The sequence below is a fragment of the Dromiciops gliroides genome, chromosome 2 (genome assembly GCF_019393635.1).
Source record: "Dromiciops gliroides isolate mDroGli1 chromosome 2, mDroGli1.pri, whole genome shotgun sequence".
Lineage (NCBI taxonomy): Eukaryota > Metazoa > Chordata > Mammalia > Microbiotheria > Microbiotheriidae > Dromiciops > Dromiciops gliroides.
In genome coordinates, this window is record NC_057862.1 from 267,201,800 (window position 1) to 267,220,971 (window position 19,172).

At 39.9% G+C, this 19,172-nt stretch overlaps 1 pseudogene; it reads left to right on the forward strand.

Annotated features, from left to right (window-relative positions):
- Positions 1-2,164: 2,164 nt before the first annotated feature.
- Positions 2,165-19,172, forward strand: part of LOC122738700 — a 62,933-nt pseudogene continuing 45,925 nt past the window's right edge.

Consider the following 19,172-nt stretch of genomic DNA (forward strand, 5'->3'; position numbering starts at 1 on the left):
GATATTTAAAGGTCTGACATATGGAAAAAAAAGGATTGTTATGTCTTGAGGAAGAAGTAAGACCCAACTGAGGTGTGGGGAGTAGACTTTAACTCTACATAAAAACAACTTTCTAATAACTAAAGTTGTCCAAAAATGAGTTGAGCTGAGTTACCTGTCACTAGAGGAGTTCAAGCAGGGACTGACCCCATTTTATTGGAAATGCCATTGAAGTGATTTGTATATCACAATTCTGCCCCACATCACAGACTTTGCCGACTGTTTTCTAAATTATGCTAAATATCACCTTTTCAAATTTTAGTTTTGATATTTACTTTGACAATATGGTATATAATATATTAGAGCAGGAAAGTTATTAGGCAGGAAAATTATTAGGAGGGTATTGCAATAGTAATCTAGGTGGGAGATATTCAGTGTCTGAACTAAAGTAGCAGGAATGGGAATGGGAGTGAAAAGGAGAGATTGACTATGAGAGATTTGGGAGAGACTCAATAGGTAAGTAAAGTCAATCAAGTCTGGGGCACAGCTTTGGTGCTTTTCAGGGAAGAATAAAACCTTTACCTAACACATTTTAGGTAAAGAGAGGAAGTGGTCCTATCTATACTGAGCATGTGTGACTGAGGGACTCCTATTTTTGGTAATAATGTCTCTTCTAATTGGCAAGAACAGAGCTAAAACTAATCATTTAAGGGTTGTAGAACCAATACTGATTGTGTAAATAAAAGTAAAAAAAAAAACCCAAAAGACTACTTTCATTGTGTTAAATTTTATAACTGTTTGATCTGAGAAATTACAACTAGCTATCTGGCTTGCTAATCTGAAAAATTATATCTGAAAACTTTCTGAGAAAACCCCTGGTTGGCTGGCTATCTGTAGGCTTTTAGCTGCCTACTGCCTAGTCAATCTGAAGGGGCCTACTCCTTCCCCCACTGCTCCTCTCAGACTGAATGAAAACAAGATTAAAAAGTCTCTTTCAATTTAACAACAAACGGGGTTTATTGACATGGAATAAACTTAGAAAAGAAATATATACAACCTAAAACCTTAACTGCTTCCTATCTCCCTGTGCATCTCTCGCTTGCCACTGTGAACTCTCCGTAGCTCTGTTGTTCCCCGTCTCCTTTCTTAGTCCTTTCCCTCACTGTCAGCTTCCCCCTTGTCTCCGTAGCATTCCCCTAAGTCTCCTTTCTCAGTCCTCCTTTACTCCATCTTCACTACCTCCTCACTACCCCCCCTGCTCCTGAATATAAAACCTTTCTTTCTCAGGAACCACAGGCCGGCTGATGCCTACACCCCCAAGCTAATTCATTGGCAGCACCCAAGGCTGGCTGGGGCATAAAGCCCCTGTGTTGGGCATGCCCATTGAGCAGAGGGAGCCGGGCAGGCACGAAGTTTTCTGTGCTTATTCCCGCTGGGCAGAGGAACCCGGGGTATATCCCCACTCTGAGTGTGGTGTGGCACATGAGGCTTTCTTGCCTGGGGGGGGGGCAAGGGAGCCATCTGAGGTGAGCTTCTGAAGCTTTCCAACTTCAGCCAAAGACAGGGGTCCCCAAATCAGTTCTTACATTCCCCCCTTTGCTTCAACAAGAAACACAGAGTGTTTCCTTGATGAAGCAGTAAAATAACAGAATATCATAACTTAGGCTAACAAACGATATGCTAATAACAATATAGGAAAATAAGAAAGGAAAATTTTGTCCAGAGGGGCAATTCCTCATGGACTCGCGCTTTGACAATGTCGACAGAGAGAAGGCCTCTGCAGAAAATACATGTTACAGATGGTGTATAAAGGAAGAAACAAAAATGTCCATTTAAAGTACTTGAAATCTTGTCTTTGAAGGAATGTTAACATGCCATCAGGAAGACTGGACTCTGGTCTGGATTCTGGTTGTCTCTGGACTCTTATTTCTTTAGCTATTGAACTGCTGGATTTTCACTAATCTTTAGTATAGCATTGTCAAAACATTCAAATTAAACAATGAAAGTTCTTCAAAATATAACTCATATAGAACAACTTTAAACTTGATACATACAGCATATTGCATTCCCCTTTTTGAGCGTACTTATACCCATATGCAATACAGAGTTGAGACAGTTGTGGTATCAATAACACTTTTTACCACTATATGTCTGGATCAAGGCCAAATTTAGTAATGTGTCCGTGATGACACCCAAAAATGTTACGGTAAGGTTACCATACCATATCTTGTGGTTCCATAGACATCCAGTAATTATGCTAGGCCTCAGGTGGATGGATTCTAACCATGCCACCAGACTGAATGAAAAAAACCAAGTTAAGTTAAACCAGGTGCATGTGCTGGAGCTTCCATGACACCAGGCCAATTTTTGGAGTGAGAGAGGAAGAAACTGGACTATGTCCAGCAATTGTACTCTTCATAGCCTCTATCATCAGCAAACCATGGACTTCCTGAATGTATTTGGCTGTTTTCTCAGCCACATCAGGGCATCTTACCTGTCTCTCCTCCTGTACATATATTCTCTCCAGGGCCTGCATTATGGAGTTGAACCATCTCTGTCAAGCTCAGTGTAAGAGCAATTAGTCTCTGAAATGGTAAGTTTCCATAGTTCATAAATCTCATATTAATTTCACCAAAGACAATATGATGGTAAAAATGCGTGTTATGCTGCATAACTTAGGACATACTTGTAATATATATAATAATCCCAAACCATATCCAGAGTATACATAGTCACAATGACATATAAATGATAAATGAATATACATAGCTGATAATATTAAACATTATTACAAAATCTTCAGTAGACAAGTAAACCACATCATCTTGTTCATGAATTCTCTATCTAGTACAATGACAATAACAGATACTTGAAGCGATAAACAATTTATCAAAAGGAACTAAAACATCATCAAGACTCAATATGTTCATTAATTGCCTTACAAATCAAGCAATAAGGTTCAATAACCCTTTCTAGAAGTTAGAGTCATATGCTCTTGGTGGAGAAGTTCTTCGCCTACAAATGGTGCAGATGGAAGGAGATGGTGAGAACTGAAAAGGGGCCAAGCAGAAGCAGGAGTAGCAACACCAGTGGACTGGGGCTGCGGGGGAACATGAGGGTCAGACTACTGGAACATGGTGCTAATGACTGCTTCAGTTCTGTTGTAGCTGAAAGATGCTGGGAATCCAGCTGGAAAGATACTTGGACAGAATTTTTGATTAAAGCTACAAGACTTAGTAATTTCAGCAAAAGAGGGTATCCATTTTCTGCAATACCCAGTGGCTCCCAGAATGGCCCTTAGCTGCTTCTTAGTTAATTCTGTCACTCTTTGGGCTTTACTTGAGACTCCTACCATATTTAAAGACCCAGTAGCATTGCATAAACAGTCATAATATGTGTCCCCAACTTTGAGGGTTACATGGGGTTCGTTACTCTGGGGAGGAGAATGGATTGGTATAAGAGGGTTTATATATTCAGGATCTGGAAAAATAAAACTTTCGGTGTCTACTGTCCATTCCTCCCCTGTACACCATCATTACTGTCTGTGTCTCTCTCTAAGGGATTCTAGAGTTACCCTGATTCTGATTCTGTCCTTCTCTCTGTTAGGGTCTATGACTTCTCATTTTTCTCCTTTATATCTCTCTGAAAAGTCCTATAACTATTTTGACTCCACCTCTCTGTATCCCCCTGAAAAGATCTATATCTATTTTGATTCTGCTTGTAATAAGGCCTGTAATTGCCTTAGTTGTTTCCTCTTTGGTAAAAGTTTCCATGATTATTCCTATTTCCCCTGAAAAGTTCTTTAAGACTCTCAGTCATTACTTGCCTAAGTTCCTGCTTTCTAATTCTACATTCTCTCAACAAGTGTCCTTGTCTCTCACAGTATTGACACATTTTAGGGGTTTTGTACTGACTTTTAAATGCCTGAGCTGAAAGCGCTGGTGCTAGAATGCTTCTGTGGGTATATTTCATAGCATTCTGCATGGGGTGCTTTTACTGACCTGATTTTAAAGACTGGTCAAGGGGCAGCCAGGTGGTGCAATGGATAGAGAACGGGCCCTGGAGTCAGGAGTACCTGAGTTCAAATCCGGCCTCAGACACTTAACATTTATTTACTAGCTGTGTGACCCTGGGCAAGGCCCTTAACCCCGATTGCCTCTTAAAAACACACACACACACACACACACACACACACACACACACACACACACACACAAAAGACTGGTCAAAATCTGTTTTTGAACTTAGGTCATTTCTAGCAGAGGGAGCTGTGTCCCTCTGAACACATGGCCCACTATGGCTACAATCCTTTCCCTCTCTCCAGCATTGTATGAGAAAATACCATGCTAGAATACTAGTAATGGAGAGAAGAAAAATTATAACCACTAGAGCTATTATTATATTACCATAATAAGGCTCAAAATTAGTCAAAATACTCCCAGTAATATTAACCATGGACTCAGTGGGGAAAATAGACATTATGTGGTCTCAGAACACCCCAACAAAAAAAGGCAAGAGGTAAAAAAAAATATTCAGTCATGGCACAGTTTAAAATGGACTGGCCTTTTTTTCCTCTTAGATCAGCAAAAAACAACAAGAAAAAATGCTAAGGCTTGAGAGGCTTTTGAAATTAAGGGAGGCAGTCAGTGGGTTTTTTTAAAATTTACCAGGTTAGTACTCCTAGTGGCTGTAAAATTTCTGTAAAATTTTAGCTAGCTAGCTGGCTAGCTCTCTGTGGGGCTATTAACTGCCTAAGCTAATCTGTAAGGGCCTGTCTGCCTGGGGGTTTAAAAAATCCCCCAGGTTCATTAAGCCCCCCAACCTATAAGGGCCTGCCCTTCCCCAACTGCTTCTCCCAAACTGATAAGAAAAAGATTAGGAAGCCTCTTTTCAATTACACAAAAACAGGGTTTATTGAGGTGAACCAATTAAGAAATAAGAATAGAAGAGAAGTAAGATAATATGGCCTGACTATGTTTAACTTTCTCCCTGCTGAGTGAAATCTCCTCCCTCGTCTCTCGCCTGTGGGTGTGGCTGGCTGGCTGCTGCCACCACCTTCACTCCCTGTCTCGGTCCTTTCTCTGATGTGGAAATTTATTTTGATTTGGGGACCCTACTTTTAGGCTGAGATTAGAAAGCCTTAGGCCCTCAGGGTCTCTTCCCCTCCTCCTCAGCTTCAGCTGAGTCAAAAAGCCCCGTGGGCTGTACAAGACGCCAGGTCAGACAGCTGGGGGGAAAAAGCCCCAGCTCCCTCCGACCTGAGCGGAGGGATCCGAGAGATACTGGGCTTGTCCAGGCCTGGCTCTGGTGAGGCACGTGATGCTGGAGCATCCCCCCCTAGCCCCAGCCCCAGCCCTGACTGGCAGATTAGCTTGGTCTGTGGGGGTGCAGGAAGCTCTGAGATTTGAGTGGAGAGAAGAAAAGGTATATATAGACCTGGGAGTTAGATAGCAGGGGGTTTGGTTGGACAAGGACGGACGAGAGAGGCTGAGAAGAGGTTTGGACAAGGAGACAGGGTGCGGGGGCAGGGGGGGGGCAGGGAACGAGACGAACAGCAACGCAGGACTAGGAGCAAAGGCAGCAGAAGACAGACTGAACAGGAGGCAGCGGAGAGCACAGAAGCGGTCAGCACAGGGTACAGGTTGGAGAAAGTGAAGATTAAAAGGAGTTAGAATAAAGGACCTGAGTGCCCTAAGGCCTCTTGGGGCTAAGGCCTTTATTGTATTCAAGAAGATCAAAGTGCAGCAGGTGGGAAAGAGATGCAGTGGAAAGAGACTGCAGGAAAGCAGTCAGGTTGTACATTTTATTTCCCTGTATTCTTAATTATTTTTTAATTGAATAGAATTTTATTTTCCAAAATATATGTAAAAACAAATTTTAACATCAATTTAAAAAAAAAATTGTGTTCCAACTTCTCTTCCTCCTCCATTCCCACTCCCCACCCACTAGAACTCAAGCATTTCAAAATAAATTATACATGAGTAGTCATGGAAAACATTCCCATATTAGCTAGGTTGTGAGAGAAAATAGTCTAAAAAACTCCCAAAACTTTAGACTGAGGAATTGTCAAAGAGAAAAAAAAAATTAAAATGTGTTTCCAGGGGCATCTAGGTGGCACAGTGGACAGAGCACTGGCCCTGGAACCAGGAGCACCCGAGCCCAAATCTGGCCTCAGACACCCAACACCCACCAGCCACCCTACCCCGGGCGAGCCACCCAACCCCAACTGCCTCACCAAAAAAAAAGAAAAAGAAAAGAAAAGAAAAAAAAAGTGTTTCCATCTATTTTCAGATACTATCATTTCTTTCTCTGTAGATGGGTTGCCATTTTCATAAGTCCTTCAGGGTTATATTAGACCATTGCCTTGCTGAAAATAACCACATGCTTCCCAGCAGATCATCCCCCACTATTGCTGTTATTTTGTATACAGTACAATTTCACTCTGCTTCAGTTCATGTAGGTCTTTCCAGGTTTTTCTGATAGTATCCTGTTCATTATAACCTAAATAAAGTACCTTAAACTTGACAAAGAATTTTCTTCATATTAGCCCAGCAAAGTAGGTACCATATGTTTTGCCATTATATTCAATCATCATAACTATTTCCCTCCATCCTATTCCCTTCCCATGACATTTACTCTATTTTCTATCTTCTTTTAAACTCCTCAAAAGTGTTTTACTTCTGACTGTCCCCTCCCCTACTCTGCACTTCCTTTTTTTTTCCACCCTTCCTTCCTTATCCTCTTCCCCTCATACTTTCCTGTAGGGTTAAATAGATTACTCCTCCCAACTGGGTGTGAATTATTCCCTCCAAGAGCCAACTCTGATGAGTTTAAGGTCTTTGATCTAATTCTATGTTCCAACCTCCCTCTCTCCTCAACCCTCCCTATGAAATCAAGCAATTCAATATGTCATACTTGTGCCGTTATGCAGAACATCTTTACCTTCCTCGAAAGTGTTTTGCTTTTTACTGCTCTCTCCCCCAATCTGTCCTTCCCTCCTTCCCCTCTCTCTCTGCCCCCCCTTATCACCCTCCCCTTCCTCAGGGCAAAAATATATTACTATACCCACTTGAGTATGTATGTTAGTCCTTCTTTGAGTCAATTCTGGTGATATTAAGGTTCATTCACTCCCCAATTCCTTCCCCCTCTTCCCCTGCCCTCCATAAGCTTTTTTCTTGTTTCCTTCATGTGAACAACCTCTCCCCAGACCATCTCTCCCCTTCCCCCTCCCCCAGTCTATTTCTCCTACACCTCAACCCTATTTTAAGGATGTCATTATGACATTATGCCTAGTTAGGTGCCACAGTGGACAATGCACCAGCCCTGCACCCACGAGGCCCCAAGCCCAAATCCAGCCCCAGACATAAGACACCCCACAAAGAACAAAACATAACATCCCTTCGTATTTAGTTCAGACCTGTGTCCTCTGTTAAATCCTTACTGAGATAGTTCTTATGAGTTTGAAGTATTATCTTCCCATGCAGGAATATAAATAGTTTGATCTTTTAATATCCCTCATGAAGTCTTTTTCCTGTTTATCTTTTTATGCTTCTCCAGGGTCTGGATGTATTGTGGTATACCTTTCCCCCAAAGAAGTTTTCGATGGTCTTCTGCTTTCTCTGCCTACTCATCCTGGCTTACTATTTCTTGGCTTTTTACTCCTTAAAGTGTAGCACTGCTTCCAGGACATACTGTTCGTGCTACAGTGTGGCCCAGGGGGTGATTGGGCTTCTTCTCAGCCTGCCTGGCTTGTGAGTAATCACAGCCGCTTTCTCTTTGACCGGGAAACAGAAGTCTGATTGAACTCTGATTCTCTATGGTCGGAAGCTTGGCGTGCTTTTACCCCTCCCCCACTGGGCCACTACCACTTGATTCAGCCCACTGGTTCTGAACCAGGGCGCTTTGCCCCAACTCCAGTAGATACTGCCTCCACTTCACCCCGGCCTACCTCCGAACCCCCTTACCAGTCCATGATCGGAGCCTCAGAAGCTGCTGGTGCTGAAGACTCTGACATGCCCTGGAAGCAGTGTGCCTGGCTGAGTCCGGACCGTGCACTGAGCTGTTCAGCCTGATCAGTAGGTGATCAGAATTGCCCTCTTTTGTGGAGAAATAGTCTCACTCTGTTCTTATGTGCATTAGGCTGTTCTGGGTTTTGATTTTTACCGCATTATTTGGGTGTGAATGGACGGGTTTATCTGGAGCTTGTGGGAGTCACAGCCTCTCCTCCGCCATCTTGGCTCCGCCCTGGATTCTTAATTTTAAATAGTATCTCATAAATAAACTCTGCTTTGATTATTTAGTTAAGAGCCTTCTTAATCCTGTGCTTATCAATTTGGGAGCAGTGTGGTGGAACTTTATAAACGGCCCATGCTAAGTTAATAGCAGTCAGATAGCCGAATAGTCAAAAGTCCCCAGATTAGTCTTCCATAGATCAGTCCCCCCAAAATTAGCCCTAGTTAACAAAATATTTCTACACTGGCCTTGCCCTCACTCATCTACCATAGCGTCCCCCTTCTCAGTCAGTCCTCTCTTGGTCCTTCTTTCTCTGTAGCATCCCTGAGTCTCCTCCCGATCTTCTTCTACTGACCGTGCCCCTCCTTTCTCCTGTGTCTTCTACGTACTCCTTCACTCTAGCTTGCCTCCTTTTAAAACCCTTCCTTTCTCCCGTTTACCTCGGGCTGGGCTGTGACCATGCACCCCCCAAGTTAATTCATTGGCAGCACCCAAGGCCGGCTGGGTCATGAAGCAGGAGCCGGGTGGGGTGCAAGGTTTTCCGTGCTTAACCCTACTGGGCAGAGGAACCCGGGGCATATCCCCACTGAGCAGGGCATGGTGCACGAGGCTTTCTTGCCTGGGGGGACAGGGAGCCGTTTGAGGTGAGCGCCTGAGGCTTTCCAACTTCAGCCAAAGATGGGGGTGCCCAAATCAGTTCTTACAATTGCTTTCTTTCCTTTGTGGCTTTGGGTGAAAAAGGCCTCTTTGAGTTGACTCCTCCAAGCAGGTCTAGGAAGGATGGCTGTCCTGTCTCCAATCTATCCCACCCTAGAGGCAGATGGTAACACTCAATTTTTTTGTATTGACTTGAGTATGTGACCAAGTAGCAACTTTGAAGTTGATTTTTTCAGTAAATGACCTTGTGAATTCAGGAGATCTTTGAGTTACAACAGTGACTGAAGCTGGATAGTGGCAGTAGTGGGTGTAGAATGATAATCACCCAAGGAATGTGCTTTAGAAAACCTGACCTCACAGGTCATAGATTCTAAAAGGGCACTAAGCAAGACTCAGAGCCTATGGGGAACTTCATGAGGTTTCCATGAGGGCAAAAAGAATGTCGGGTTAGGAGTAGAAGTTACACCTATTCCATATGTATTCTCTACCCCTTGTACTTTAAATTTGGGCTCACTCTCACATGGTAATTATTTGTACAAAAAAGAGAGTGTGTCTCTAGTTCTGTGGTCATTTGTACCAACTTTTTTCTTTTTTACTATGCCTCTTTAGCAAATTCCTTTGCACAATTAAATCAAACAGTCTAACTGATGGGGAACATGCTGATGAGGACTTAGGTGCATACAACTAGAAACTCAGCCCACACAGTTATTCCTAGAATTCTGAGAGAGAATATTAAGCTACCCTATGATGATCTCAACCTGTAAGGGCAAGTGCCCAGTTGGGGAGTGGCCCCACAAGGTTTGCTACACTTTGATGCAGGAATTTTCCTTCTTACCAGTCAGCTCTGATGGTACCAGGGTCTCTAGACTTCTTGAACTCATAAGATTTCCTCTAAGAGTAGACATATTTATCTTGGGATCATTCACTGTTCAGTCATTCATACTAAGGAAAGAAATAAAGCAGAACCAACAGCCAAGTGACCAAAGCCCAGACACAGACTTACCTAAACTTATACATGTACTTAGGTGGCACAGTGGATAGAGTGCCAGGCTGGAGTCAGGAAGACCAAATTCTGACTCAGACACTTATTAGCTGTGTAACCCAGGGCAAGTCACTAATTTTGGCACTCTATTTGCTTCATTTTGCTAATCAGTAAAATGAGAAGGAAATGGCAAACCACTCTTGTCCAAGAACAATCTCCCCTTAACGTACCAAAGGGGTCACAAAGAGTTGGACATGACTGAAAAAGACTGTAACAATAATAACAACTCAAAATTCACCATTTTTTCCAGGTGGTAGAAGTACATTACTGTAACAATTGGAGTGATGCAACCTGCTGGAGAGTTACTATAGGAAAGCTCTGCCATGAGGAGAAGGCATCTAAGGGCAAGCTATTTGGCTTGGGAGGTCAGTTCTTTGGCATCAGGAAGTGACGTTTGATGTTTCCAGTTTAGACAGGAGGCTTATGGGATGAAGGGGCAAGATTCTCTCTTTTTCGTCTGGACTCTTGTGTAGAGTGGAGCAAAAATGCATGCTCCCTGAGATAGATAGATGTAGGCATCTAGGCCTCTTTCTCTTTCTTCACCAAATTCTTATGCTCCATAATAAATGCTTGAACGTCTAAAACTCTTGCTAAAGCTTCTAATTTATTGGTGACCACTCATTAGATTTTTAGATAGTATAGCTAGATAGCAACTTTACAGATGGTTGACCACAAAGAGGAAACCTGAACCTCTATCTTCTGATCTTCCAGTTTGGTAAGAAAATTTTCCCCCTATTTCCACATGTGCCTGTCTCTTTAAATTGGGTTTCTCTTAAAAGCTAAGCACCTAGGTTAAGTATATACTTTAACTCTTAAGTACTCTTAGACTCCTATTTTCAAGTCTTGCTCCCTTTTACAAAATGGACCAGGGTCTGTGGGACCAAAAAAGTCTTCTAAATTTTACCCTTCTAAGCCTCTTCTCCTGGCTTTTCAACCAGGTCAAGATTGACTTCGTGTTTAAGTTCAGTCCTTTTTAATTCAAATGTTATATTTTTCTTTTTTTTCTTACTTTCCTTTGTGTTATAGTGAGGAGATTTTTGATTTACAAAAAGGGGACTGATGATACTATAGAAATTAAGAACACTAAGAAATTGGCGAATTACAGAAAGGGGATGGAAGATAGTACATTTTATATCATTCGGGACTTCCCCCTTGAGAAAATAATTGCAGCATGGGACTCTTACGAGCTACCAATTCAGCCAGGCATGACAAAAGCAAGGCTTATCAAACTATTTTATGTGGCATAAAAAATATTCTAGCTTACTGGAAAACAAATGGTTAGAGAATGGATCTTTTGACTACTTAACAGTGAAAAATTTGTAAATAATCTTGCACTTTGAGTTCCCCAAAGATTTCATTTATTGGGACCTGTGGAATAAAGCCAGAAAGCTTATTCAGGAATTTACATAGGAGAAGGCAGCTTTTCCAAATTCTAACACTAAGTGTTTCTCTCCTTTTGCATGCCTGGAGACAACGACCCGGCCTCTAGAAGGGGAACCTAGGCCTGAGTTCAAAACCAAGCCTGATTTCCCCACTGTGCACCATGTGGGAGACGTAGAACTGCCCCCATCCCCTCTCGGGACCCTTCCCCCTCCTCTAGCGCCACTTCCTACTCCTCCCATGGCCATGTCCCTTGATCCTCCCACCAGGGAAGTCCAGAGATCTAATCCACCCTCCTCAGGTCCTGATCTTGAGCATGCACAGCTTTCTCTACCTGCATTTGCAGCCTCTACTCAATTGCTGGAGCAGTCAGCCTTAGCCCTACCTCCGCTAAGCTGTGATTCTGACTTGACCTGCTGTGGTTCTCCCAAACATACCTTAGAAAACCCTTTAAATTCCAGATATGTTCATTTTGTTCATAATTTTGTTAATCTGCTTTTGTCTTTAATTAGTAACCTTATAAAGCATTTGTATTATGAAAGAACCAACAGAGAAAATAAACAAGAGCAACTTAAGCTGAATAAAATTGTACAAGGCAATCCTCATCCTCATATTTCAAGGTTCTGCTTCTTTTGCCATGGAGGGGTACTGTGTAATTTAAGATTCTAAATGTGGGTTCTAATCTGTTCCCCCAGTTTTGGGGGAAACTGACTAAAATCATTGATAAAACGAGTTTAGGTTTTTAAGGGTTTATTGAAAGACAGAAAGAAAGATTGAGAACAAAATTCCAACAGCCTGGCATTCCTATCTTTCCTCAAATTTCCTGTGAAGTCCTCTGCCATCACCACCACCATCAAGTCAGGAATCAAAAAGAGAGAGAACTCTCTGAGCAGGTCCTCTTTTCTCCTTCCTGTCCTCTCCCAGAAAATAGGAGGCTCCTCAAGTTGATTGGCTGGTAGCCTTGATAGACAGCACCCATAAGCAAACGTCACTTCCTGACGCCAAGGAAAAGCCACATGGCCTTGCCCTCTGAGGCATTCTCCTCATGGTGGAGCTTTCCTATAGTAAGTCTCCAGTAGGTGGCATCATTCCAATCATTACAGTACATATTTTGCAGAAATGTAGAAGTAAACATCAAGGTATTGATATGAGTGTTGGGGATTTTAGATATCAGAATCAGAAGTGTTCTAACTTCACTCAGAGAAATAATGTCAGTTTAGAGGTTAGATAGGATTTCTGTGCTATTACACCTACATTTTGAAATTAACAGAATGGGTTTATTTTCATAGGGGTTTTCATGCTTTTGAGATTGTGTTTTATACTTAGTTTAAAAAAAGGGGGAATGCTTGGAAAAGCTTTTTATATTCATGTGATCAAATTTGTATTTTGTACTACTCTTATTAATATTAAGTTCATATTCATTTAGATTTTCCCAGTTTGAATATCATTGTCTTTTATTCTTCCAAATGTATTTTATTTTATTTATTTATCTCTATTTTTGAAACAATGCAAGATGGTTTTGATTTCATAATACAATGTTAATTCTGGGAGTATTGTGCTCCTATATTCTAAATTGTTTTTTTTTCCAACTGATTATTTGATCAAACTCTATAAAGCATTTCCCTGGCAAATTGGTTGCCATGGCAAGTGTAAATTGATTAGAGAAGTATTATTTTTGATAAGCATATTTTTTAAAAAGAGGGTAACATTTGCAAAAGTTTTCTTTTTTCTTTTCTCATATTTATGTAATCTAATTTATTATTGCCATAAATAGGGATATATTGTATAATATAATAATATGCTATTTGCGTATTTTAGATATAAAAATTTTAATTAAAAAGAGTCAGTTTAAATATTACATAAGGGTTTCTTTTATGCTATTGAAACTACATTTTGAATTCAATAACATGGGCTTATTTTTGTAAAGATTTTTATTCTTTTAAGATTGTGTTAGGTTTTAACTTGTATTTAAATATGTTCTTATTTTTCACAAAAGTAATTGTATACTTAGTAAAAAAATGGTATTATTTGGAATTATTACATAATTGTATATTATATTCTGAGTCAAGGTACATTCACATTTTTGTGATCATTATTATCCTCAATTTTTAAATCCATATGAGACTTGTATTATGGGAAGTTATCATTTAAGGCATTAATTGCTTTCATTCTGAGTTATCAGAGGCCAGTTGGCCAGGATGCCATCTGATCACAAGATTCACATGATCTGATTCACATGCAAGAGCAGACACTGAACTGTCACATGAGGGGAGATATGCATGAAGTCAAGGTACGGCTGAGAGAACAGCTATTGACAAATGTTGAAGTTTGTTTCTCTTGGTTTAATTTTTTCCCCACAATATTGTACAGATGGCTGGAAGTTTTCATCCCATATATCTCATTCTACACTTGGCTTCTATGCCCCCTCCTATATGCCTGATGCCATGGATGTCTCAATCCCATGCATCTGATTAAGTCTGACTCAGTTTCCTCCAATATGTTTGGTGGCATGGACGTATATCCTATCCACCTATTTTAAGCCTGGCATACTGCATGCTCAAGTGTGGGAATGCTCATATCCCATCATTTCTCTGTTCTTTTATGGTAACCCCCATAATTATCTCAGGTGTCATGATAAATACAGTGTTGGATTTGGCCTTGACATCTGTTACCAATTATATTAGATTTTAAAATTTCTTATAATGGCATGAGGGTAATTAGGCCAATGATGCAAAAAGTAATGAAACAAAGATAAAAAATTATTTTAAAAAAATTTATATCATAATTGTCTTCTCAATTTACCCTCCACAGGGGGGACTGTAGTAATATTAAGTTTTAGGGGAGTATAATAACATTAAGTTTTGGAGGATGTTTCAATTTTTGTTTTATTATATGTTTCATGTGTAAAAACTAAGATTCTGAATTCCCTTAGACATGTTTCTGAGAACTCTCATTGTTCGATTTGATTATTGACAAACCTATTTTAAAGTTGTGTTAAGCTCAATTTTGTAGGAAATTTTCCTGTCTGATTACCAGCATCCACATATCAACCCCTGAAGAGACTTCCATTCCATGACTACACCCAGAGGACATCCCAAGAATCATCCGAGAAAAGACTTCCAAAGACTTAAATGGATATTTCCCTATCTTTCTTTTCCACACTGTATACACTGTTTATAATGTCCACTTACTAAAGGGGTACGCCCCCTCTAGTTTTTCTGCTTGTGATGTCCACCTTCTAATAGGGGATTGCCCCCTTTAGCCTTTGTCAATGTGTCACTCAATTTCTTTTTCTCTCTTTTCATTCCCTTTACTTAGTTAGTCATAAGCATCTGTGATGTTATTGCTTCATGTGAGGAAACCGTGTTTCTTCACTTGAAGCACAGAGGGGACTGTAACAATTGGAGTGACGCCACCTGCTGGAGAGTTACTTTAGGAAAGCGCCGCCATGAGGAGAAGGTGTCTGAGGGCAAGCCATATGGCTTGGGAGGTCAGTTATTTGCCGTCAGGAAGTGAAGTTTGATGTTTCTGGTTTAGACAGGAGGCTTATGGGACGAAGAAGGGGCAAGATTCTCTCTTTTTTGTCCAGACTCTTGTGGAGGGTGGAGCAAAAATGCATGCTCCCTGAGATAGATAGATGTAGGCATCTAGGCCTCTTTCTCTTTCTTCACCAAATTCTTATGCACCTTAATAAATGCTTAAAAGTCTAAAACTCTTGCTAAAGCTTCTAATTTATTGGTGACCACTCATTAGATTTTTAGACAGTATAGCTAGATAGCAACTTTACACTATTTCTCCTCCCCCTATGTATGCAGAGAGAGATTGGAAGACTTCTGATATATTGGGCAGAAGGGAAGAGAAAAGAGAGTATGAACAAGTCACTCCATTTTAAAGATACATTCAGTACCTCCACCTGCTCAGTATCTGGTTAGGAGAATTGTTCTATCATTCCAAAACACTGAGGCCTTTATTATTGAGTGGTTTCCCTATGAGTGGCCAAGGCTCAGACTTACTGCTTTTTATGAGATATACTCTAATCCAACACCTATTACACATATATTAATACTCTTTTTGCTTGTCTTGACCCCATCACTTGTTAGAAAGCAGAGATTTTTCCTAATTAATCTGTAACCTTCAAACACATGATACATTATTTTGTATTCTCAATTTAAAGCAAAACTGTGTTTATGTTGATGATTAACTAATGCTAAAGATTAACTTTAGTTTTTAGGCCTTTTCAGAATTGTGGTTAGAACATAATAAGCTCGGAAATTTTAAAAGTGCTTGGTTTTGAAAGATTTCTAAATTGCATTAAAATTTAAATGGTAATTCAGTATACTTTGAAAGTTTCCACATTTATCAGTATTTATCATGGTCCTCTTCTCTCAAAATTAGCACAGAACCCTTGCCAGATATAACAGAATAACTATTCTTATATTTCTGTAGTTTTCATTTTCTCCATAGTTACTATTATTTGTAAATTCTGATTCCCCCCCTCCTCTCTATTTCTATAGCTTACCTCATAGGTTAGAATCTGGTAGTGCCAGAGGTACTTTACCTCTAATGCTGTTATTGTGTTCAATGTTCTCTTGCTCCTGCCCACTTCATTTTGAAACACAACAGAACACACACAAAAGTGAACCTAAATGAAATCTCCATTTCAAATAGTTTTTTAAGGAGCACATTATAATTGAATCTATGCAAGTCTTTTGTGTGCTTTAGGAAGTTGATTCCCAGATATTTAATGTATTTTGTTGTTATATGGAATCAGATTTCCCTTTCTATTATTGCTTTTTGTATTCATTTTGTTTTGTTTTGCTGGGCAATGAGGGTTAAGTGACTTGCCCAGGGTCACACAGCTAGTGTCAAGTGTCTGAGGCTGGCTTTGAACTCAGGTCCTCCTGAATCCAGGGCCAGTGCTTTATCCACTGCTTCACCTAGCTGCTCCTGTGTTTTGTTTTTATTACAAAGAATAATATTATATATTATGCAGTTGATTTGGGGGGATTTATTTTGTAGCCTTCAACTTTGTTGAAGCAATTAATTTTTTCAACTAGTATCTTTGCTGATGCCCTAGAATTTTTCAAGTAAATCATCATACCATCAGCAACCAGGGATTGTTTTGTTTCCTCCTTATATTTATTCCTTTAATTTCTTTCTCATCTATTGTTATTGCTAGCATATCCAGAACAATATCAAATAATAGTAAGAAGAATGGGCATTCTTGTATCATTCTTGCATTTATTGCAAAGGATCCTATTGATTTTGTTTGTTTGGGTGTTTTTGTTTTTTGGGTGGGGCAATGAGGATTAAGTGACTTGCCCAGAGTCACACAGCTAGTAAGTGTCAAGTGTCTGAGGCTGGATTTGAACTCAGGTCCTCCTGAATCCAGGGCCTGTACTTTATTCACTGTGCCACCTTGCTGCCCCTGGAAAGGATTCTATTGTACCCTCATTACATATAGTGCTTGCTTTTGGTTTTAGATAGATGATTTTGATGGTATTTTAAAAAGGTCCCTTTTTGTTTTTGTTTAAACTTTGTAGAGGTTTTAGCCTAAAAGAGTGTTGTGCTTTGTCAAACTACTTGAGATAATCATGTCATTTTGAATGTTTTGATGGATTGCTTTCCTTGTATTGAATCATCAATGCATTCCTGGTAAATATCCTACTTGATCATGAAATGGGGTTTTTTTGTATAAATCTCTGTTGTCTGTTCATTAGAATTTTGTTTAAAATTTCTGCGTCAATATTCATGAATGATATTGACATATTGTTTTCTTTCTGTGTTTTGTCTTTTCCTGGTTTAGTTACTAGGGCTACATTTGTCTTATAAAATAATTCTGTTACGGTACCTAACAGAAGCAGAAGAGGTGGGAAGAATACACAAAAGAACTATACAAGAAAGATCATAACATCACTGATAACCATGATGGTATGGTTATTGATCTAGAGTTGGACGTACTGGATAATGAAGTCAGGTGGGCCTTAGTTCCAATTGAGCTATATAAACCCCTAAAAGATGATGCTGTTAAAATACTATACTTAGTATGCTAGCGAATTTGGAAAACATAACAGAGGCTACTGGATTGGAAAAGATCATTGTATGTCCCAATACTAAAGAAGGGTAATGTTCAAATAACTGAACAATTGCATTCATTTAACATGTCAGTAAGGTTATGCTTAAGATTCTGCAAGCAAGCCTCACTGGCTATGCACACATGATTTTCTACATCAGACAACATTTGCAGTCATATGACTGTGTGAGAGATGGAGAAAATATAAAATCCCATTGTTTCTATTGTCTATTCATTTCAAAAAGGCTTTTGGCTCAGTAGAACAGAATGTACCAAATAGATTCCTCTCAAACTATCTGTCTCCCACACATATGTTTAAATCTTATATGATTTTATGACAGATGCTTTCACAAAGTATTTTTCTAATATTACAGAGCATAAGACAGAGATACCTGTTTTTATCAGTTGTTCATGGAAAATATTGTAGACAGGTTGAACTAGAAGAACAATTCACTACAGAAACTTGAGGGAGTCATTTAATGAACCTTTAACTTCAAGATAGCATAACAACAATTTGTGTTGTTTAATTTCACAGGAGTGTTGTGAAGACCAAATAAAAGTTTGTGAAAGCAGTTTAAAAATGCTATGAAAAGGGGCAGCTAGGTGGCGCAGTGCATAGAGCACCGGCCCTGGAGTCAGGAGTACCTGAGTTCAAATCCGGCCTCAGACACTTAACACTTACTAGCTGTGTGACCCTGGGCAAGTCACTTAACCCCAATTGCCTCACTAACAACAAAAAAAAATGCTATGAAAAGGTATTGTAATTGGGATTTAATAATTAATTATTTTGTGCTTCATTGTGATTCTTATGAATATTAACTGTCATTATTTAGTATCACAAAACATGTAGGAGAATCTGTACTAAGTCCTTGGATATTAAGACATTAAAAAAAATTAACCCTTGGTATCAACTTTCTTTTTGGTGGTTTGCTTCTCACTCTTTAAAAAGACCTTTCAATAGTCCAATTTTAGTTAACTGTGATAACCAGCCAGAACATTCAGCTGGCTGAGATTTTGTTCCTTTCAATTGAGTTTAAAAATATTAGGTTGTGGTTTCTAATGCTAGTTGAGGGCTTGGGAGGCAGCATGTATTCGATTTGGGAATCAGAGGACCTAAATTCAATTCTGAGCTTTGCTGCTTACTATGGAGGGCAATACATAGAGAAATGAACTTGGAGGAGTGAAGATGTGGGTTTGAATCATTTCATGGATACTTACTAGCTGTATGATTCTGGACAAAAATCATTTAATTTCTTTGAGACCCAGTTTCCTTATCTGTAAAATGAGGGAGTTAGACCAGATGGCCTCTATGGTTCCTTCCATGTCTGTCTCTGTGATCCTACCTTGGACAAGTCACCTGACCTCCCTGGGCCTCAGTATCCTCATTTGTAAAATAACATATATTGTATCTTCCCTAACTGATCTCTCTGCTGACCAGACGTCTATGAAACCTCAGAAAATACTCTCAGGCATAAATCTATGGAGCCTAAGGTCAATTCTCATCAGCATTTCCTGAATCCCAGCAATATGAATAACTCTGGACTTGTCACCACATGGGTACATATAAATAATGACCTTTGAGGGGTACTGCTTTCTTGGGAATGTGTAATTTAAAAATTTTTGGATTAAATGTGGTTTCATTGATAGACAGAATCCTTGATGAGGAAATATGTTCTACCAATCAGTACCTGTACTGCAATTTAGAGTATTAGAGGGCTTTCTGGGGCATTGAGAATGACTTGCCTCAGGTCACATAACTAATTTGTGTCAGAGGCAGACTCTGATTTTCTAATCACTATTCCATGCTGC